This window comes from Marmota marmota, unplaced genomic scaffold (assembly GCF_001458135.2).
Source record: "Marmota marmota marmota unplaced genomic scaffold, marMar, whole genome shotgun sequence".
In the NCBI taxonomy this organism is placed as follows: Eukaryota; Metazoa; Chordata; class Mammalia; order Rodentia; family Sciuridae; genus Marmota; species Marmota marmota.
Window position 1 is genome coordinate 3,869,716 of NW_026000168.1, and position 22,778 is coordinate 3,892,493.

The 22,778-nt window shown below is 59.7% G+C and overlaps 1 long non-coding RNA gene across 4 annotated transcripts in view; it reads left to right on the plus strand.

The window, feature by feature from the left end:
• Positions 1–4,113, plus strand: part of LOC125611734 — an 11,294-nt gene extending 7,181 nt beyond the window's left edge. The window contains exons 1-3 of one of the 4 annotated variants that reach the window (XR_007341974.1): positions 70–1,640; positions 1,862–3,601; positions 3,781–4,113. This is a non-coding gene — a long non-coding RNA (uncharacterized LOC125611734). Of the gene's footprint in view, positions 1–69; positions 3,602–3,780 lie in introns of those variants that run through there. The other 3 variants (XR_007341973.1, XR_007341972.1, XR_007341971.1) reach the window with 3 other exon arrangements.
• Positions 4,114–22,778: the final 18,665 nt, after the last annotated feature.

Consider the following 22,778-nt stretch of genomic DNA (forward strand, 5'->3'; position numbering starts at 1 on the left):
CGGGTTGGGTCAGCTGTTTCACCACTGTGACTAAAGGACCCGACCAGAACATCTGCAGAGGAGGGAAGATGGGTTGGGGGCTCAGGGTGTCAGAGGCCTCCGTCCACAGACACAGGGACTCAGCAAAAGTGCATTAGAGTGAGCCAGGCCAGGCACGGTGGTGCACCCTGTAATCCCCACAGCTCTGGAGGCTGAGGCAGGAGGGTCTCAAGTTCAAGGCCAGCCTCAGCAGCTTGGCAACACCCTGTCTCTAAGTAAAATATAGAAATGGCTGGGGGTGTGGCTCAGGGGTTCAGTGCCCTGGATCTAATCCCCAGTACAAAAACCCCAGAGAGTCAGCCAGGGACAGACTCGGGTCTGGCCAGCAGTCTGTACAGCAAACCCAGGAACTTTCCTGGGGTGGCGAGGACACCAGCTGAGCAGCTGTCACAGCCATCCCTGTGACAGGTGACAAGAAGTACCTGCTGTCATCCGGGAGTCCCCAGGGTGTTTCTGGAACAACAGCGTGCGTGGCCCCCGAGACTCGATTTCAGCACCTCTTCTGACACCCTCCCCCCTCGGCCCTGGGGACTCACCTGGGTCTCCCTCCTTTCTGGGCTCCTCCTTCCTCCCTGGGCTCCAGACACCATGACCCTGGAGCCACCTGCAGGGATCAGGGTGGCCCTTCCTCTGCACAGAGAAATCCTCTAGATGGAGGTGGGACCCTCCTGGGGCCGGGTAATGAGGGCTGGGGCAGGGACTCCCTGCTGTGCTGTGTCCCATGTTCTGCGACCCAAGGGGACAGCACTTGGAGATTCTTAGGGGACTGTATCAGTTAGCTGTTGCTCTGTAACAAACAGCTCTGCAACTTACTAGTTTAAAACAATACCATCAACCTCAGCCCCAATTCTGCAGGCCAGCAGCTGGGGCTGGCCTTAGCTGGGCAGTCCCGCTCTGGGCTGGGTGGTCTGGTCTCAGATGCACAGGGTCAGCTGTCCAGTTGGCCTCCGATGGTCGTCTCAGTTCAGATGACCGAGGCCACGTGGGCTCCTGTCATCCAGCAGGCCAATCTGGTGGCTCACGTGCTGAAGGGCCCCAAGCGCCCCCAGAAAAGGGCACAATTTCTGCACTCAGAATTGGCATGAGGTCACTTCTGGTGCATTCCAGTGGTCAGAGCCTTTTCGAGGACAGCCTCCATCTTACAGTGGAGGCAGGCGTCACCTCCTGAAGGAGAAGTCGCCACGCACACTGGCCATTTTTTCAATCGACAACAGGGAGTGGTTTTTCCATAGGTTGGCCATGGTAGGGGCAGGGATGGGGACAGGGACAGGTAGGAGCAGGGACATTGGCCCCTGGGCAGAAGAGGAGACCCTTTTGGCCAGTGGGAGGGGAGACTGTTTCCAACCTGCTTGGAGGGGAGTCTGGGTAGCCTCAGCACACGGCTCAAGCTGGCCGGGCTGGCCCTGGGCCATGCCTGATGGACACAACAGGCCGTGGTGACCCCAGCTGGAACTTCCTGTTGCTAGGCACAGGCTGGGGCACCCTGAGGAGCCATGCGTCATCCGAGGATGGCAGAAGAGGGCCAGGAGGACATCTTGGACCAGGCGCGCGTGGGCCCAGCCCCCGAAGCCCTGGCAGACAACAGTGTCCTCAGGGCCCAGGTGGGGTGCGTCTGGCCATGAGCCAACTGTCCCCGTGCAGACACCACCCCTGAAAAACTGTGTTTTGTACCAAAAGATAAACTAGGGGATCCTGGGGCCCTTCCCGGAGGGAGCTTGGTTTCCAGGTTGTCCTGAGAGCCCTCACGAGCCCCTTCTCTGTGACGTCTGACCGCACCTGTGTCCCCTGCCCGTTTGTCCTTGTTGTTGACCATTTTTATTAGACGGAGTCTGTGTCACCGTGGGAAAAGCCTGAGGAAGAACAGATAAGCCGAGGCTTCGCTGAGGTGAGAAACGGCTCGTCCACGATTGCTGCCCGGTCAGCTGCCCAGCCTCTCGGCCAGCTCTCGGTTCTGTTGGCCGGGGCTGCTTTCCTGCCGTTCACTGGGGGGATCCCTGTTCTTGGGCATCTCGGGCGAGGTGTCCACAGGCCCGGAACCTGCCGAGTCCTCCAGGGGAGGCTGGTGGCTCGACTCGTCGCCCGCACCCTGGCCTGCCTCGAGTCCGGCAGGCTCGCCTCCTGGACAGACCACTGGCCCTGGGCCCTGGTGTGGGCTGCCTCACCGGGTGCTCCGGCCGGAACCTCGTGCAGTGGCCTTGGCCCCTTCCAGAGTTGACTCGCCTGGGACCTCAGGACTGTCCAGCAGGCCCCGGGGACAGCAGTGGGGACATCTGAGCTCAGTGGCACAGGGCCACCTGCCTCAACTCCCACCGTTCCCCTTAGACCAACTGTCATCAGTGAATGGAGGTGACGAACGTCCCAAGGGCCAGCCCCGTCTTCCCTCCACGCAGACTTGGGCAAGGTGCCCCCGCGGAGCCTCGGTGTCCTTGTGGGTAACAGCAACAGCCCTAGGGCAGAGACCCACGACCCCCACTTCCGCATCCTCCTCCTGGGTGTCCCTTGGTGAGCGGCGGCTGGGGCTGGGCAGCCGCTTCCAGGGTCCAGGGTCGCCCACCTCCTTCTCTGCGTGAGGCTCCTCCACCTCCTCTCGGCCAGCCCCACCGCCCTGGTGGCCACCCAGCCACAGGCTTCTCCTCCCACAGACCTGGCCGGACCCAGTGTCCTCTGTGCCACGTGGGCCGTACTGTCCGTTCTCGGCCCCTCGGCTCCCTCTGCTGGTCTCTACCTGCTCCCAGAGCTGCCGGAGCCCCAGGACGTCCCCTGCCCTCCCGGGGCCTCACAGCTCCTCCTGGTGACCTCGGAGTTGGCTCAGCCAGGCCGCCCTGACCTCCGGCCAGGCAGCACGGGACTCCAGGGCCTGCAGCTGCTCTTCTGCTGACCCGGGCAGGGAGCGTGTCTCGATGGGCTCAGGAGGCCCAAGCTGGGACTGCAGCTGCCACCGGCAGGGACGGAGCCTGTCTGGGCCCCCTGGGCCTGCAGATGTGGCCCCGGGACCGCCTGGGACCAGTGCTCAGGAGGTGTCGGAGGAAAGGACAACAGAAGCAGAGTCCTGCCCTGCCCAGGTTCACCTGGCCCCCAGTGAGCGTGCTCCAGGCCCCGCCACGCCACTTCCCCTGTCCCCTGAAGCCAGCTCAGACCCCGAGGGTTTGCAGTTCATATTCTTTTGGCAAAACACCAGCTTTTCTTTTCGAAGGGAAAAAGCAAAACACAGAGAGACACCCACATAACATCTTGGAAAACTGCACTTTGATGAGTGAATCAGAACCACATGCGGCACCTCCCTGGTCTCCTGGAGGGGTGGAGAGCCGCGGGGACAGCAGTGGGGACGGAGGGTGAGGGGCCGGGTCCCCGAAGCAAGGTCCTGCACGCAGAGGGAGAGGTGACCTTCCTCTGACTTTCCTTCCCCTCTGGACCAGGCTCCGGCGTGTTGTTCACGGCCAGGAAAGGGTAGTGGATGGACACTAAGCTTGTGTGGTTGACCCCGAGAGCGGCCTCCAAATCTCTCCCCGAGGACAGGCCAGGGATATCGGTTGGAGCCGAGTGTCTGTAAGCAGGTTCTGAGGTGAGTGTGTTGATTTTCCTCTTTTTGACTGGTCTTGTTCTGCCGATGCAGACGGGCCCAGAGGCAGACTCTCTGTCCTGCACCAAGCAGGACCCGGGCAGGACCCAGGAGGGACAGGCCTTTCAGCTTCCTCACCTACAGCCAAGGGAAACTCGAAAGGTCTTTATTCTTGTCCCTAGTCTCCCAGGAGCAGGTGACTGCACCAGCCACCCGCCTGCTCTGTGTCCTGAAGGTACACAGTGTTTCATGAGCCTCACGCAGTAGGAGACCCCAGCGCCACAGACTCCATCCTGCACCTCAAGGGGAGCTGCTCTTCTGCTCGTTTTACAAACAAGGCGACTGAGGCACAGAGGGGCTAAGAAAATTAACCAAGGCCACACAGCCAAGAGTTGGCAAACCTGGGACTTGCCCCAAAGTCTTTGCCAATGCCAAAGCCTGAATCTCTGTTATGTCCTCCAAAATACCTCTGCTTTGGGAATTTGTGGCACTCACCTAAAAAGATTTTTTTGTGATATACCTACTTTCCTCCCGTCACTTAATAAAAACCTCTGCCACCCTCTGAGCCAGGTTTCCTGGGTCCACAGACCTCCTTTTCTGTCCCCCCCACCGGGGATCGGCTAGCCGGGGGCCCGCTGTGTGTGAGACAAGCGCCTACTACTGACCTGCTCAGCCCTCCCTGAAGATGCTTGGGAACTCAGATCGGCCAGGACTCTGCCACCTCCAGTCTCTAGACACCGGTGCCTTCCTGGGGCTGCGCAGTCACCCCACAGCAGAGAAGCCGCTTGGCGCCATGACCAGCAGCCGGGCTTGGACCCACACACAGTGCGTTTAACCCCTCGCTGGAGACTATGTGGCTCAGAGTTCTCGTCTACACAGCAGGCAGAAGGAACCTGGGTGAGAGACACGCGGCTGCCGGGCGCTGGCTTGAGCCCCTTCCCCTGACCCCGCGCTCTCCCGGGAGCGTGACAGTCACTGGCTGTGGCAGGGGCTGGATTAGGCCTCCACTCCTGAGTTTAGAGGACAGCGGCGTGGGGCTGTGGGGGCCATGGTGGAGGAAAACTCGGAGGGAACAGGTGAGGCTCGTTAGGTGACGAGGCTTCTGGGATCAATTCATTCCAGCCTCCCTACAAACCTGGGCGGGGTGGGGGTGGGTTGCTATGGTTAGCCTCATTTTACAGATGAAGAAACTGAGGCCCAGGGAGGACCTCAAACCAGAGTGAGGATTGGAACCCAGGCTTTCTGGGGCAGGGTGCAGAGCCTTCCCCCTCTAACCTACACTGTCTGAGGGCGACGGCGTCCTCCAAGAGGACAGGAGCGAGATGGGTTAAGGGCAGCCGCTGGGGCGCGGGGGTGGACAGGCGGTTCTGGTCTCTGTGAAGGAGACCGGGCAGGAAGCGGGGTGGAAAGGCCCCGGCCTGCAGGCCCACCTCCCAGCAGACAGACTCTACAGCCCAGCAGAACCGGCGGCCAGTCCCCGCCGGCCACTCCAACAAGGGCAGGTGGGTCATGAGGACACAGGCAGAGCCAGGGCCGTGGGGTGATGAAATCAGGACCCGACTGCTGCACAGTGGGTGGGCGAGGGCTCTCCCGAGGGGCGCCCGGACGCCTCCTGGGTACTAGGAGGTGACCCTGCGGGCCCAGGTCTTTCAGGAGTCCCTGGGGTCTGTACACCTTGGCCCGCTTTAGACGACGTTTAGAAAAAGCACTTACTGTGCGCGCTCGGGTCCAACGCTGTGCTCGGTCCTGGGCACGGGGCTCGGGAGCAGCCAGGGAGGCTGTCCCCATGGGGCCCTGAGCAAGGAGAGCCTGAGGCAGGAGGACCCGGGGGCAGCGGCAGGCAGGTGGTCAACTCCCAAACCAGAGACTCCTGCAGGAAACAGGCCTCCTAACACGCGGGCCATGGGAAGCCCTTGGAGCTGCACAGGAAGGGAATGTGTTTGGAGAGATCAATTACAGCCCAATTCGCTGTGAGGTTCACTGGGACCTCGGGCTCAGAGCCCCGGGGACAGCTTCTTTCCTGGGGCCAGGCTCATCTCTGCACCTGGCACGCAGTTCCTTTTGGCCTGGAGGGATCCGCTGGGAAATGACGTGGGATATTTTTCAAAGTCGGGAGGGATTCCTCAGCTGTGTGAGGGCCAACGAGAACTGAACCCACCTGTCATCGGAAGACAGCGACCCCCTGGTGAGTCCGTGCACTCAGAGAAGGTGCACTACGGAAACGCGCGGGTCTCCATCGCCTGCGAAGAAAGAAAGGGAAAATGAAATGCCGACTCCTCCAAATGAGGCCTGTGTTTTTACAGACTAAAGCACAGAGAGGGAGGTATCTTCCCCCAGGGCCACACAGGGCTTCTCTCACCAGGACCTAATGTGTGGATTTGAAACCAACGTGACATCTCCGCGGCCCTCCAGAAGGAGAAATTATAAATAGAATATTTTACCCGTGTCTGACTTTTCCTAAGGCTCTTTCTCCTCCTTTGAACTGTCCTATCTTTTCAGTCTGTGATACATGCAAAAAAGAAAGAAAGAAAATCCCAATAATTGAGTGTGCCACCGCCACCACCACGGGGACATAATTGAGTCGCCCACGTCAGGCATGTTAGGAAAATGTCCACCAGGTGCTACGGCGTTTCTGGCCCAAGCTTTATTTAAACTGCCTGGATCAATCCGAGTCGATGTGACATGTCCCCGCTTCCGGGCAGGGCGCGTTTCCAATCAATCGAGTTCCCTGGGACTTCGTGATGGAGAACCCAAGGTTATAAAACGCTGATAGGAAGATCACAAGTGGGAGAGTCTGCGGTCTGGTAAAGATGGCCAGAATCACCGTGGGGACCTCACCGAGCAAGCGGGCCGGTGGGATTCGGAGGTGACTCGGGGTTGGTGGCTTCCCAAGGTCAGTCGGCAAGAACCAGACGGCGGCGGAGTGGGGGCAGGGAACCGGCCTGGGGCGGCCTGGGGTGGATCTGCATGGAGACCGAGGCTCTGGGGTCTGGAGGCCCTAAGGCACCAGCAGCCTGTTCTGGTGATAAACAGATTGGGGTCCAGACCTCTGCCCTCCACCTCCCGGAGGAGATGGGGACGCTGGTGGCCAGAGCTGGCAGGCAGCCACCTGAAACCATTTTAAGAATGGCAATGAAATATGATCCCTGCCTTCCCCGGTTTCCTGCAGTTTGTCTCTCGGGGTTCTGGCGCTCAGGAGAGGGTGGGCACCAAGTGAGAGTCCACCTTGAAATCAAGGAATTCATTAGAATAACAAAGGCCGAGCAAGACCCCCGGCCTTTTGATGACTTAGATCTCAATGTTCTTAACCCTGTGGCTCTTAATCCTCACCTGGTTTTACAGTTTGAAGCACAGAGAAGGGAGGTAACTTCCCCTGGGGCCACACAGGAAGAAGGGAGGGACCCCAGACCCCAGTGTTCCCAGGCCCTCTACCTGCACAGGTGCATGGCATCCTGCAGACACCTCCCCAACACACGGGGACTGGGTCGGGAGGGGTCTCTTCCTCCTTTGCACCAGGTGTCCCAGGAGCTGCAGAAGGAACTGGCGGATGTGGTGGTGTGCATCCCAGGGACTCGGGAGGCTGAGGCAGGAGGATCCCAACCCAGGCTCAGCAATTTAGGGAGGCCCTGAGCAACTCAGCAAGACACTGTCTCTAATAAAATATAAAATAAGGACTGGGGATGTGGCTCAGTGGTTAAGCACCCTGGGTTCAATCCCTGGAGAGGGGAATGGCCCTCCCCAGGCTTGGAATGTGAGAAGGGCTTGATGGTCAACTGTCACTATTTGGGGACAGGCAGGAGCCGAGCGCAGGAGTGGCTCTCACCAGCCGGGCGTCTCCCTAATGCCTGGACAGCAGCTCTCAAGTTTCCAATGGCCACATCTTCTGCCCTGTACCCCCCCCCGCCCCATGGATTCTCTAGTGCCCTTTCTTTCTCCAGAAGTCCGGGGCAGCTGGTCCGGCTTCACCAAGTGGAATTCTGGAGAGGGATACGGTCAACCTCTCAAAATGCCACCCCACCCCGGTACCAGGCGGGCAGCTCTGTGGGAGGCCCTGGGCCCTGCCGCCCCCTCCCCGCCCTTCCCCACACCCACGCTTCACACGTTCTGTCCACAAGTCAGAATTTTCCTGTCATCTAGCTCTGACCGCGTGGTTTAGGCTGCAGCCAGGCTCTCTGCACCTTTATCACGACCCTTGAAAACAAAGCCGATTCGATTCTCCAACACCATCTCTCTTTCTCCCTCACGACCGCAGCAAAAAAAAAAAAAAAAATATTTTGCATTAGGGAAAGCTTGACCCGTGTGTGGGAGTCCCCAGGGCAGGACCTGGAACACCCTGACCTCAGGGACCCTCGGCTCCCTCTGTCCATCCCTCCCGTCTCTTTCCAGACACATCTCGTCTCACCTGAAAGGTCATGTGTGTTTCTACAGAAAAGGAGGCTCTCTGCAGACGCAGGAACCATCGTCTTAACTTTTTAGAAACCTGAGGACCGTTCCTTAATGCCGGGGTGTGGCTGAAAGCCAGGCGGGCTCCGATTTCAGTGGTCCGCGTCGTAACACATCAGGGTGGGGGTCCAAAACCTCGGGGGAGAAGAACAGGGGCCTCCTGACTTACTGCAGGAGCCAGCCTGTGGCTCTGGGCAGAAGGGGACCGTCCCCTTCCTTCACAGACTGCAGTGTAATAGGCAAACCATCGCCCGCTTTGCCAAGAACTCCAAAAAGACAGTCACGTGAGCAATAACCATGGAGACGGTGACAATGGGACTTCTCCTGCTCCTGGTGCCGACCGGCCTCCAGGGCGGCTGGCACGGATGTGGGGCGTGTCCACCTGCAGGTGCTCTGGGCCCAGGCTCAGCCCGCGGCCCCGCAGGGAGCTGGGCAGCGTGGGAAGAACCGGGTCGCGGGGCTGGGCTCCTCTCCGCAGTGTCTCCTGGTGGCTCGGCCGAGGGCTTTGAGCGGGCAGCAGCACAGCCCTGGCCTGAAGAGGGTTCTCCCCCGTTCCAAGGCTGGTCATTGACATCAGCCTCCCGCCATTATTGACCCAGGGACAACGGGTCCCTTCAGGCAGGTGCAGTATTAGCTGTGTGGTCTACAAAGGCTTTCCTTCCGCCACCTTCCGTCAATCTAGGTGCCGGCACATCGCGTAGGGAGGGATCTTCTGTTTTGTTTGTAAAAATGTTTGCCGAGAAATACTCTGGACCAGGCACGGTGCTGGACTCTGCTCTCATCCTGTCGGCATGACTGCCCGTGAGCCTCCCCTGGGCCTTCTGGGGGCTGTGGAAGGTGACAGCCCAGCACCAGGCAGGGACAGCGGCAGGAAAGCCCCCGGGGGGTACTCTGGAGCACCTCCCGAAGGTGCCCAGCAGGAGAGTCCAGGTGTCCAGGGTCTGAGAGTGCACTGAGGCCCCCAGAGCTGGCCTCGACCTCCCACGCTGTCCCTGAGCGGGCTCCTGGGGCATTCTGGGTGGGAGAGGTGAGCTTTCTTCACCTCACCGTCTTGGGTGTTTTATAAAGAAGAGACGCCATTCATCCTTGCAAAAATAGACATAGAAACCAGGGGCTTTTTAACAATTAAATACGTTTTATGAATTTTAAAGAGTCATTCGAGGTTTTTTTTTTAGGGACGAATCTAGGTTTGATCTATTTATTTTTTATTTCCCCAGTCCTGGAGAGCAAACCCGGGCGCCCTGCCACTGAGCCACATCCCAGCCCTTGTTATGTTTTATTTTGAGACAGGGTCTCACTGAGCTGTCCAGGCAGGGCCTCCCTCCAGGGAGGTCATGCAGGTGACAGCCTGTCGCTTCGATGCCCAGCCAGGTCTTGACGTCCCTGATGGTGACCTAGGAGCAGCCCCTGTAACACAGGCCACAGGTGGGGCCACGCCCCTGCCCCCTGGCACCCTGGCACGGAGTGGCTCAGGCAGCACCGCCCACACACAGGTGCCCGACGCTCAAAGGCACAGCCAAGGGACCTTGGGAGGGGGGGGAGGAGGCAGGAGAGAAGCCAGAGCCACAGCCCGGTTCCCCGAGTGGGCTGCCCCTCAGAATCACCGCAGAGATCCAGGGGCGGACGGCACACTGGGAGTGGCCACTTCCTCAGGAGTGTGGGGCTGGGACCTTTTAGATGTTGGCCAACGGCTCCCACGTGCACACACACGCACACACATGCACACGCACATGCTTTGGACGAGAAGTAAGTCACACACTACACATCAGCCTGACACCTGGAATGGGGGTGCTATGCCAAACCTATAACCAAAAAGGACAAGTTATGTCCTCCTCAGGGAGAGGCCGAGGCCCCGGAAGGCTGTCGAGGAAGGACAGGGGGCTGGCGCTCGGGCCCTCCTGACAGTGCACCCTGCCCACCCGGGGCCACCTCCTGGGAGTCCTGCAAGGCCCCTGCGAGTCCCAGGCATCAACCACCAACAGCATCTTCCACTCTTGGCTCAAAACTCTAATGTAATAAAACCCAGATTCCCACAAAGTGTTCCGCGGCATGACTGTGGGCACGGCGGATGCTGAAGCGGGCTTGGGGACTCCTCTTGGGGCACAGACGCGGTGTCTGGAAACGTGAGAGGCAGCCCAAGGTGGCCAGGACTTGGGCGTCCCCTGGCTCCCTGGGGATCCCCTCTTCTGCACCCCTCTGTGTCTGCATTTAACTAGAGAAGAGGGCCACCCATCACTGCCCAGGGGCACCCTCTCCTCCTGCCCAGGAGGAACCAGGCGTTGCTACGATGACCCGCAGAGCTGCCCGGGAAGGAAGGAGAAGGGGACAGGTCCCCAGGGTGGTGACAGGTTGTCACAGGGGCCCGACCCCTGATTACTTCATGAATGAGAATTGAAAGAACCTTCCGGTGGCTTCGATGAAGGGTCTTTGAAAGAGACCATGCAGGATTGGGGGCTAAGAAGACGGTGCTCCCATTGACCACGTGGGGCGGGGGGACAGGAGCAGGCTGGGGCACAGTGGACACGCTATTAAATCACCAATGTGTGTCCATCTTCCGTGGCCTCTTGACGAACTTCTGCACGTGGAGCAGCTTACACAGCAGCCACTGGGGAGTGCACACCGCTGTGTCCCCAGGCCAGGCCACGCAGCCCCCTCTGCTGGGGACGCTCGGGGCCCACGCAGGAGGCACTTGGCAGCCCATCTCTCCACTGGAAGACTCGGCTCCCTGTGGCCATAGGCCTGGGCCGGCTGTCCCCGTGCTGGCTGCCATCTGGGGCCACTCCTAGCTTTGGAAGTTCCACATTTCTTGTCCCAAGGCTTCCCCCATCTTCAACCCTGACCCGAGGCGTGGGATCCTTGGGTAGAGATGGCGGCCTCCAGAGGGCTGGGGGGGCTGAGGCCTGCTTGGACAAGCTCCCTGGGGACAACCGGGCTGTGTGACATCAGCCAAGCCCGAGAGTGAAATCCATTATACTTACGGACCCAGGAATTATGGAGGGTGAAGGCCCGGGGGTGGGGTGGAGGGGAAGAATGTCCTTCAGAAACTTCCAGGGCTGGAGGGTGGGCGGAGGGGACGGTCCCCTCTGGAACCAGGGGTATCGGGAAAGGAGGCCTGGTCCCCCGTGCCTCGAGGCCCCCACAGGCCAGCCCGGGACCCTCCTGCCCGGCCCCGGGCAGCTTGGCCACGGCGCCCAGCCTGGCGGGGAACCCACGATTGGCTCCGCTCCTGGGCCTTCTTGGAAAGACCTGCGCTCGGGTTGGCAGCTGATTGGAAGGAGGGAAGAGAAGGCCAAGTTCCGGGGCCTCCCTGCCAGGCAGGACACCTGGGCCTGCGCTCCTCAGTCTGAAAGTGGAGGGGGACACCCGGGGAGCCCTCTGGAGCGCCGTGGTGACCATCTGGGGCAGTGGCACAGACGGACGCCTTCACCTCTCAGTTCCCCACCTGTCCTGAGGGGCTGAGGCTCTGACGCAGCGAGCTCACTGTGTATCAGCTGGTGCAATGGCTGCCAGGCGGGCACCGTGAGGCCTGCCCCCAGGTGCCATTAACTGAGGGACGCGCTTGGCAGGCAGAGGTGGCCCAACCAGAGGGGACTGAAGAGGAGGAAGGGGTTAGTCCGAGAGGTCACGGGGTGGGCCAGCCCCTCCTAAGAGAGCTCATGATAGAAGAGCTCTGAACCTGGGGGCATGTGGCTAAGCCCCCGGCACCAGGGGTCTGCAGTTCAGAGAATCTGCCCGCCGTGTCCCAGCAAGCCAGGCCTGGGCTACTTCCTGTAGGGATCCAGGAGGGGAGGGCGGGCTGCAGGGGAGCCTCTTGTGCCACATTGTTCTCTGCGACCGAAGCCTGCACTGCTCCCGGGCTGGGGTACCGCGTGCACCGGGAGCGACGGGCTCGCCAGCCCCCTGGACGCGCTGGCCTCTCTGCCGTGACCGAGGACCCTCCACCTCAACCTCTCAGCCCCATCAGGTCAGGTCCTCCGCAGGGGAACAAAGCTGGACCACGACCAGTCGGGGCAGCACAGGGGGAGAATGGAGCCCTGCCCCCCACTGCCGTGCCCCCAGGAGCTGGGAGGTCACCTGGCCAGCATCAGAGCACACTCCCGTCTGGGGAGGACCACCGCACCCCGTCGACCGGCAACCGCTCAGATTGCGGTGATGTGTCCCGTGGCTGACGCCCCTCTCCATCCCATGGCCAGGACCAACCTTCCCCAGGACAGAGGGGCCCTCTCCCCACAGGGCCCACTGAGAGCAAAGAGTGACATAAAAATCAGGTCTCATTCGTGACCAAGGTGGAGGCTGTTTGAAGTCCCCGCTGAGTCGGGGCCTGGAGTAACAGATGAGCCCGTGGGCACCCAGCGACACAGCCCAGCCTGCCAGGGCCCCTCTGCTGGAGGGTCAGCTCATCCCTGTCCCTCAGGGTCTGGCAGCCCCCTCCTCCTTCCTGGGGAGCATGCTTGGCTCTGGGTGACCTTTCCATTCCAAGTGGCAGCTAGCTGGAGTCACACGGCCCTAGTTCCCCTGATGGCTCCTGGCAGGAGGTTGCCTTGGACTCCAGTCAGTGTGGGGTGGGGTGCGGGGCCCGTGGCCCAGACGTGGCTGCTTGCTCCCCCTGTCGGTCCAGCAGCCTGGGAGTGACCGGACTCTCAGAGGAGGGACGAGGACTCGGCCACACCCCAAATATGTCCACCACCAACGGCCCCCAGCCCAACGCAGGCTGCAGGAGCTCGCCGGGCCGCACCAGGACCGCGTTCCTGAAGTCCAGTGTATCCAAGGACACTCCCGGGCGGCCCGAGGGGAACGGTCATCTCTTTCCTCCTGTTTCTCTAGAATCACGATCTCAGTTATTTCCAAAGCAGCTCCGCAGAAATTCTGTTTGGTAAAACGGCAGCCCTTGGGTTTAATTAAATAATTATCTCTCGCTCGTCTTTCCCACGGGGCCCCGGGGTCACAGTGCAGCAGGGCACCCCCAGGTGGGTGCTTCTGGGGCCGTGGCGTGTCAGTCAGAGGACAGCTGGCGGGAGGCCCAGGTGAAGGCACAGCCGAGCCCCTGGGGACTGGCTCTCTAGGTTGGCACAGGTCCCCGGGTGGCTCTGGTGAGGGCTGTGCGCTCCGACCTCCCTGAGTCCGCACTGAGAGGCGAGCGCGGAGGCTGTCACTGCGTGAGGAATGACGACAATAAGGCGCTCACACCAGGACAGGCGGCCCATCCATCATGTTTGTTTACCCTCTCAGCGACCCGGCAGGTTGCCGTCACCGTCTCTGGGGAAGCCACTGGTGTAGGGAAATTGGATCGCGGTGGAAAGACCGTGGCCTCTGCCGTCACGTGGGCTGACTTCAAATCCTGGCCAAGGCCCTAGGCGTCTCTGAGGGGACAAACCTGTGTGGTGCTCTGATGGGTCAGGGCCAAGGCCCTAATCCCAATTAAAAAACCCACGCGGTCAGGCATGGCGGGGCACCCCTGTAATCCCAGCTGCTCGGGAGACTGAGGCAGGAGGATCGCAAGTTACTGGCCAGCCTCAGGAACTTAGCAAGGCCCTGCCCCAATATAATTTTTTTTTAAAAAAAGGCCGGGGTGCTGAGATGCAGCTCAGAGGCAGGGGACTACAGATTCAGTATCTAGGACCACCAAAAAATATATATATATACAGTCCTGGCTACTCAGGGAGCTGAGCAGGGGGGTCCCTGGAGCCCACCAGTTTGAGGCCAGCCCGCGTAACTGTCTGAATCACCTGTTGACATGGCAGAGCGAGTGTCCCTCACCAGAGACAAAATACATGCCCCAAAGGTCCACCCCCAGGACCCTCTCGCCACACCCCACCCGTCCATGGTCACCACCCAGTTAGTCCCTGTGAGTGGACTAAGGCGCTGATTAGGCTGCAGCTCTCATAACCCAGTGAACTTTCTTGACTGTCTCCCACGTGAACTTTTGGGGGACACCTCACACCCTGTCTCACAGAGAAAGGAAGCAACGGGGTGGGGGGGAGAAAGGGAGAGCAAGCTAGCTGGCGAGGAGCTTGGACGTCCACCCTGCGTCTCTGGCTCCGAGTTCTTCCCTGGAAAGCGGGACCTGTGGCACCCTGCACAAGATGCCTGGAGGTGGCCGAGGCCACCGTGTGGCGGAGCCTGGGACCCAGCCGTGCTCCTGCGTTTGCTTCTTTCCACTGTGATGAACCTCGAGCTTCGCGCTGCTCTCCTGTGAAGGAGTCTCCCCTGAGGGTCACGATGGACCCCCTCATTACCAAGACACGCAGCCGGGGAAGGCAGCCTTCCTGGGTGGGACCCGCCTCGGGCTGGGGTCCGGTGTCCTTTCCAGATGCTCTTCCCACTGTGGCACAAGGTCCTGCTGTCCCCTAACCCTGACTTTCCCTAATGTCACGCAGATCCAACTCGCACTCTAAGCTCGACCTGTGGCCCGCAGGAGAGGACCTCCCAGCATCCCTTGCAGCTAGGCCTGACCAGGAGACCAAGTTCTCACCGGGGGAGGGGGGCCGTGAGGGGCAGAGAGCTGTGCAGTTCCGAGAGCTGAGCTCCCCTTCTGTTGCTGCCCACTGGAATGTGGACGGGGAGCTCCTGAGCCCACTCTGACCACGGACGGAGGCCACGCTGGCCAAAGCTGGAGGAGCCTGGGTCCCGGGAGGCCCTGTGCAGAGGAGTTTCCCTGGGCCTCCCACCTGCCTCCAGCGACTACGGAGAAAGCAGCAGGCTTCTGGCTGCCAACACGGTTCCCGGGGCTCCCCCGGCCCATTCCGAACTCGGACGTCCACCTCCTCTCCTGAGAGCCCCTCCTTGGAGCCCGCCTTTGGCGACCCCCGTCTGGAGCTAAGATCATCCTCCAGGGTCGGTCGGGTTTCGTGATCTGGCTGCCCGTGAACCAGACCCAACCCACAGACACGCTCGGCTTGGCTTGTGGAGCACATTTTATTCAGATTGGAAGTCACTGTCAGCTTTGGTAAATGGAGAAACTTCACGTGCAAGTTTAAGCATCTGGCTTCTCTTGGGCAGTGCGAGGGTCTGGCAACCCGGGGCCGTGGTCTTGCTTGACAACAGCAGCTCACACCCAGCTGTCCCTTCAGACGGGGTAGACAGGCTTCGGGTCACCGTGGCCAGCACCAAGGCACATGCTGCTCTGTGCAGGGGGTCTTGCTGTTTTGGGGGGGGGTCCAGCGGTCAGATTTCCACCCAAGTCCTGTGGTCCTTGCCCGAGGGTTCTGTCCAACCTCCGAAGGTCCCTGGGAACAAGCTCACAGGCCAGAGGGGCTGGAGGGACAAAGGAGTAGCAGAGAGAGACAGCGTGGGAGTCCCTGCTCCCTGACCCTCTGCAGGTTAGCCAGAGGGCACCTCTGTCACAGGCTCTGGGGTCCGTGTCCCAGCTGATCCTGGTGGTTTGAGTTGCTCCCTAACATACCCTCTGGTGACTGTCGGCCATCTCTCCGGGTCTCCAGCACTCAGAGCCTTTGTCACCAGTCCCCGACGTCCTGTGACAGGGACCACACACCAGGAGGCACGGCTGTTGCCTTTCTCCCCGTGAGAACGTTGATCTGTTTTTTGCATTTATTAAAAGTGAATGGAAAGTGGAGAACCTCAGAGAACAAAGCGTTTCAGAGCAAAGTGGGCCAGCGTGTCCCCTCTGGGGCCTGGGCGGCCGGTCCAGGCTTGATGTGCCCATGCCCGTCGGCTCGGCTCACCCAGTCACCTGCCTGGCCTGCAGCTACGTGTGTGTGTGACCCTCGGTTGACTGCACTGGAGCTGCTAAGTTTCAGGACCCCTGACCCCTGCTCCCAGCATGCCCTGGGGGAGACAGGCGCATACAGGGCCAGTGGGCAGAAGGACCAGGAGCCAGGGGAGGAGCTCAGGGTGGCCCTAGTGCCAACCTCACCTTTGCTGGACCTTGATCCAGGTCAGCCCTGTACCCAGGAGGCTGGCCAGGGGCATGGGTGCCATGGGATGGAAAGATGGCCCTCCTCTAGTCCTTGCAGAGTGACCACAGCCCCAAAGCCAGGCATTAGGCAGGAAGCCCCCACGTGTTCTGGGGCAGGGCTTCTGCTCTGTCCTCTGCCCTGTGGCCCCTTGGTATGGCTGAAGCCGCAAATTCCTTTTCTAAATCATGGTTTTAAATGCACAAAATAAAATGCACATAACTGTCATCCTGAGGCTCTGGAGGCTGAGGTAGGAGGACAGCAGGTTTGAGGCCAGCCTCAGCAACTTAGTGAGACCGTGTCTCAAAAAAAAAAAAAAAAAAATTGACTGGCAACATGGCTCAGTGGCAAAGCACCCCAGTTTCAATCCCCCCCAAAGCATTGGATTACAAAGAAAATCAGCTACACAGCCGTCAAAATATTAAGCAAATTTATGATACAGTGATACTGGTGATTCTTTATTAACACATTAGATCATGAGTAGTTCTGATTACTACTGTAGTTTTTAAATAGGGATTTATTGTGAAATATGTTTTTTCAGATATCTGTGCAAACCATGGTATGATATGCAAATACCTCCCGTGTTGGCGGGCGGCCGTCACAGGCCGAGCTACTGATCCCCGGGAGGAGGGTGAGGCCCCCATATGGAACAGAAGGGGGTGCCAATTCTTAGCCAGAGATTAGCAAGTGTAAGACAGAAGTCTTGCTGGGCACCGTGGTGGAGGCCTGTGATCCCAGAGACTCGGGAGGCTGCGGGCAGCGGGAAGTGAGTTTAAGGTCAGACTCAGCAACTTAGGGAGACCTGTCTCAAAATAAAAGATGAAAGGCCGGGGGCGTGGCTCAGTGGACAGTGGCCGGGTGCCCTCCAGCCTTACCCCCAGTATCTTAAAAAAACAACCCTCCTGTGCAAGGATAGGTGCAGGTGAACCCCTTTCCAAAGGGGACCCACTAAGAGGCCATGTGTGTCCAGGTGGGCTAAAAGGACCCACAGAGGCCGGCTGGTATGGTGCGGACCAGGATTGCAAGTGGCCTGTGTGTTAAAGGGTGGTCCCCAGCCATGGCACTATTGGGAGGTAGGGGGACCTTTGCCAAGTGGGGAGAGCTTTAAGAGGCAGGGCCTCCTGGTAGGTCATTGAAGTGTGCTCCTGAGAGGACGTGGGACCCTGGTTTCTCCCTCTCTGTCCTTCCAGAAACAAAAAGGTGAACAGTGTTGCCATGTTGTGCTGCCTTAGCTCAGGCCCCAAAGAAATGGGTCTACCCAACCGTGGACGGAAACCTCCAAAACTGCAAGCCAAAACAAACCTTTTTTTCTCTGTAAATTGATTTGCCTCTGGTATTTGTTACAGTCACGGAAAGCTGACCAAGACCCTTCCTTCCTTCTCTCCAACTTTCAGGAGGAGACATGGGAATGGAGCTGCACTGAGCCTTCTGGAAAAGGGGAGCCCTCCCGGAGGGCAGCTTCTGGGGACTCAGGGGCTGTGCAGACTGGGCTGGACATGGGGGAAGCCGCTTCCTGGGGCCAGCCCTCCAACACGGGGAAGAAGCTCCAGCCTGCTCCCCCAGGATGGGCCTCTGGTCACCTGTGGGCAGTGTAGGCCGGGTTAGGCTTCTCCGCCTCACCTTCCCCTTCCTGCACACCTGTTTGCTGGATTCCCTCCCAAATACAGCCCTGGCTGGGGCCAAGGCCTGGGGCCAGGTGAGGGGACCCTCAGCCACCCCCCCACACACCCCCTGTCCCCACACGGCCGCCGGCCTCAGGTTTCCTAACGTGGGCTGGAAACGCGCGTGGTTCGTGGCAGACTGAGAGCCTTGGGAGGGGCGGGGGCGGGTGTGGAGAGAAATGACGGCCGTGGGGACCATCATTGGTGAATTATGAAACGCAGCGGGTTGAGAGGAGCAGAAACCTGGCCGAGAAGTCCCCGGAGGAGGCCAGGTTGAAAAATGTGCCCGCGGTGGCCGAGCATCCGTCAAGTGCCAGGAGAGGCTTTGTGAAGAACGGAGCCCAGGCGCAGGGTGTCAAGTGGACAGATTGGCCCAATTAAGGCCGGGGGCGCTGGGGAGGGGGGACGTATGGCCCGGCTCAGCCGTGGGGGTCTGGAGGAGCCGCTCACCGCAGGGTGAGGCTCCAGTCCCAGAGGACACCGAGGCCATTCTTAGACTGCCACCTGCCCCTGGCTTCCCCTGCCCCGTCTGTGGGGTTCTGTGGGAAGTGAGCAGGGGGCCTCCGGCAGGAAGCAGCTCCAGAGAGTCACTGTCACAGGGGTGCTCACTGAGCCCGTCTCCTCCAGACCTGGCACAGGGACCAGGACCGCAGCAGGGACACTGACGTCTCCTGAGGAACAGCGGCCTCAGTGAGGGACTCGGGCCTGCGTTCCCGCGCACCGTGTCACTGCAGGGCCACCCCAACCTGTGGGGACGAGAGCTGCAGGCGGCTATCTTAGAGCTGAGGAGGAGGCACAGGAAGCTCAGGGAATTGGCCAGACAGCCCAGTCCGGACCTTGCCTTCCACGTTAAAGGACCTGGCCAGTCCTGCAGGCCGGTGGGCCACTTGATTTGTGGCACCCATTAAAAGTGGAGCTGCCAGCCCTGGCTGGTGGGGAGGAGGAGACGTATGGCCCGCCCCCTACCACAGGCGCTGCAGCCCATGGCCGACGAGGACCCCGAGGGGTTGCCACTTCTCGGTACCTGGGTCGGAGGTGGGTGACAGGCCCCTGCTGGGCTGCCTGCCAATCACGTCCTGGCGCTGCCAGCCTGGCCTTGGGATACGGTCACCGTGCCCTGCCCCGAGACACCACCGGAGGGGCACTCGACATCCATTCTCTCCTCCCCAGCAACAGGCCCAGGGGGAGGCAGAGGAGGACAACACAGCGGAGCCTCTTGCCAGCGAGAACCCGTCCCTGTCCTGGGCACCGTGGGCAGGATGCCCTGCTGGTCTGGCCTCTGATTGGGGGAGACAGCAGGGCCAGGGGCGCCAGTGGGAGGGGACCATGCAGCTGCAAGCCCTTTCAGGGAGGCAGCTGGGGGCTGTGTGAGTGGGACACCAGGCCCCTGACACACTCCACCATCCCTTGACCTCACTCCCGGACTCAGAGAAACAGCAACAGGGACTAACAAGGCAGCACTCATGAGGCACGAGACTCCAGGTGCCCGGCCTGTGTGACCATACGCCCTGGCACTGGCCCCGCCTGCGAGTGGGCTCAGGCTGCTGTTGGCTCCTGAGAGTTCTCTGCACTCACAGCAGCCAGGGGCCCCACCCCAGGGTCACCTTGCTGCCAGCACCCTGGGGGCCACCCTTAGGGAAATGCTGCCCACCTCCTGGCTGGGCTCTGGCTCTCCTTCTGCCCCTCCCTCCATCTCCAGGCCTCTCCAAGCAGCCTATCCTGGAAGGGACAGGGAGCGATCCTTGAGTGCAGACATTTCCTTCCACCTTCTTCCCCTCCCTCCATCTCCCTCCCCTCAGGAACCCCTTGGGCACGCAGCCACCATGTGCAGAGGGAGCCCTGTGCGTGCGGGGAGGCCGGCACCAGGTGCTCCAGCCATGAGCCCACCTGCTCCTGGGAACAGAGAAGCCCCCAGAGGAGGCCAGCTCCATGCCCTCGGCTTCCTTGGAGCAGAGAGAAGCCACCCCACTGTGCCCTATCCAGCTCCCAGCCCACAGGAACTGTGGAGGGCACCTGGCTGGTGAGGTTCTGCCTCTGCGGCTCGGCAGCCATGGCAACCCCCTTCCCCTGGGGGCCTCCCTGCAGCAGAGAGTGAGCCAGCACAATGCAGTTCCCTTGCGACTGTCCCCCAAAGCCACCGGCTTGCGCCAGCCCTGCGAACTTGGGCATGTCGCGTTCCCACGTATGGGCTTTTGAGCAAGGAGAAGTGGCGATGGGTTGGTGACCCCGAGAAGCTCGAGGACGCTGCCAGCGCTGTTTATGGACCGAGTCACCCAATCGAAACCATGTCAACCGCGGTGGCAGGAGGTGAGCTTCTTAATTGAAATACTTCATTTTTTTTTTCCCTTTTCAGTCTTTCTAGGAGATGAACTCAACTAAAGCCATTAGGAAAGCAAAAAGGCTCCTCTCATGCATAATTCATGAGAGGAGAGTGGGCTTGACCCAGCAGGTCAGTTGGAATAAAAATGCCATAAAAATTAAATATGTCCTCCTCTCCCTTCAGCCCCCACCCCACAAGCTAATGGAGGGAGAAGCATGAATTAAATGAGACGAGGCCAAAGGTCAGCTGATTCACTCCCCCGTGGTCACGCCCTCCGGCCACGTCAGTGACAGCAGGATGCCAGATGTCCGGGCAGTTTTGTCCCATTCCAGAGCCCCGTGTTCTGAGTGGCCAGGCCTCCCTCCTGCCCTGGGGAGATGACCTCACCCTTCATGCCTGCCCAGAGAAGAAGCAACTGGAAGACGCCCTGCCCAGCTCCACCGCCTGGGGACATTCCCCAGGACAACCTGTCTCACTGGGGCCCCGGATGACGGCAGTGACCTGCTCGGATCTCACCTGTCCGCGTTCCCGGCTGGCCTGTCCACTCGTGTATGCGCTCACCCAGGCTCCAATACCCACAGGGCAGCCAGGTGTGCAGGAGCTGGTAGGGCCACAGGTTCCCCAGAAGGGGCCAATCTGTATGCCACCATGGGTTAAGGAGGCACTTCAGTATGCGGCTGGAGAGGGGGACCAGGCAGGGAGGGCGGACTTCAGGCAAAGTGACTCCAGGAACCCGTGGAGAGCACATCAAAGGAAGCCATGGGTGCAAGCTACTAGAAGTCAGAGGCAGGAAATTTTCCACTGCCATCCCTGATACTTTAGTACATTCTCACCTCATGGTTGCAAGATGGCTGCCTCAGCTCCTTTCACAATATTCCAGGGCAAGAAGGAATGAGCAGGGGCTAGCCCCTCCCCCTTCCCCTTGTCAGCCAAGAACAAACCTCCCAGACTCCTCCCGTGTACTTTGCTTAATGTCCTATTTGTCAGAAGTGTGCAATGTATATTTTTAAAGCAATCACCACCCAAAGAAAATAGGATGGGAATGATCTGCTCCACCCATTTGATCCCCTCATGGGTTCTTATTAGCAAGGAAGAAGGAAGACAAGGCTTTTAGGTACACAGCATCCACATCTACTACACTGGCCAATCAGCACCCGCCATGCTCTCTGATTCACAGTGATTGGTTCGGGGATGGGCACATTACTCAAGCTCAGCCAATCAAAGTTAATCCTAAGAATTCAACTTTGCTTTCTGAGAAGAGGGGCTTACCAGAAACAGGAGCTGTGGCAGGCATCCTGACACCTTGAGGAGCCAGAGAAGGCAGCAAAAATGGAGAGAGAGGAGAGAGAGAGAGAGAGAGAGAGCGCAAATCTGGACGACTTATTCAGAACCCCTGAATTTAGCCTTGTCTGAAGCCAACTCTAAACTTGGCAAAAAAAAAAAAAAAAAAATTCCAGGTTTTAATTTAACCAGCTTGGCTAGGCCTTTCTGCTGCTTGCAATTAAAAGACTCATGAGTAATACAAGTGGTAATAAGGCCGACTCAGCCTCTGAGTTCACAGTGGAACGGGGAGGCAGGTCCCAGACAAGGAATTTCAAGTGTGATCTGGGTCAAGGGCAGGGCGCTTGCAGGCCCCCTAGTGGAGGTATGGATCGAGGGGAGCTTGGGAGGAGTCCCCAGGCTCCTGACTTTCCCAGGGGAAACAGGGAGGCAGCTTTGCTGGGGGCTGGCTGGAGTCCAGGCCGCCCCCTCCTGCAGGCTGCCTTCTCTCCCAGGCTGACCTCCATCTTGCCTCCCTCCTGCCGACGTGCCTCCTTGTTCAAAAGCTGCCAAGGCTGATCAGGTTTTCCCTGAAGTGCTGCAAAAGCCTCAGCTCTGGAGACAGACTGATTTCTTCTCTGTTCAGGACTGTTTTCCTAATTCTTTTCCTCCCTGTGCAAACTGGAGAAGTGAAATCGGGTCTTGAGGTAGGAGAGGGGTGCAAAGAACCGGCGTGCGACAGCAGAGAAGGGTGTGCGCAGAGGAGCCTGCAGGAGCCCTGCACCTGCCTCCTCTGGGCACGGTTCTTCTCATGTCCTGTTCACTGACTCGCAGGGAGGAACGCTGTGCAGAGGTCCCAGTGCCTGCCCCTGCCCCTAGCTACGTGGTCTCTGGCAAGTGTCTAAGCCTCAGTTTCCTAATCTGAGAAACGGAAATAACAAAGCCTGACACTTAGGTGCCTCCTGCGCACGATGATAAGCAACGGCGGTCCTCCCTCTGTGATCCGCGGTGCACACAGCCCTGCCCTCCCGCCCCAAGCAGAGGCCCCGATCGCTGAGTTCTCTTCCTTTGCCGTCCGAACCGCCCTCCTCTCAAGCTGGTGTCCCCCACAGAGCTTCGGCAGCAGGCATCACCGGAAGGCACGGCCAGTGTGTGGCCGAGGGTCACTGCTGTGATTCACCACCCTCCGCCCTTAAGCTCAGGGACCGCTTCCCTGCTCCAGGCTGACTAATCCGCCCCTTTGGGGCCTGTCTCAGCTCATTTTCTGCTACTACAATAGAGTACGAGCGACTGGGTAATTGATAAAGACAGAGATTTATGACACCTGCTTCTGTGGGCTGCTGGCGAGGCCTTGTGCTGCTACGTGCGCGGCGGGAAAGAGGAAAAGTAAGCAGGTGTGTGCAAAACCCGGCAAGGGAGCTGGTCTCCTGCAATCAGAAACCAATTCGCAGAAGAAAGGCATGGAGCCATTCACCAGGGCTCTGCCCCACAACTCAAACACCTCCACCAGGCCCCGCCTCCACAGGCTTCGCCTATCAACAGGTCCCACCTTCCACCAGGCCCCGCCTCCACCAGGCCCCGCC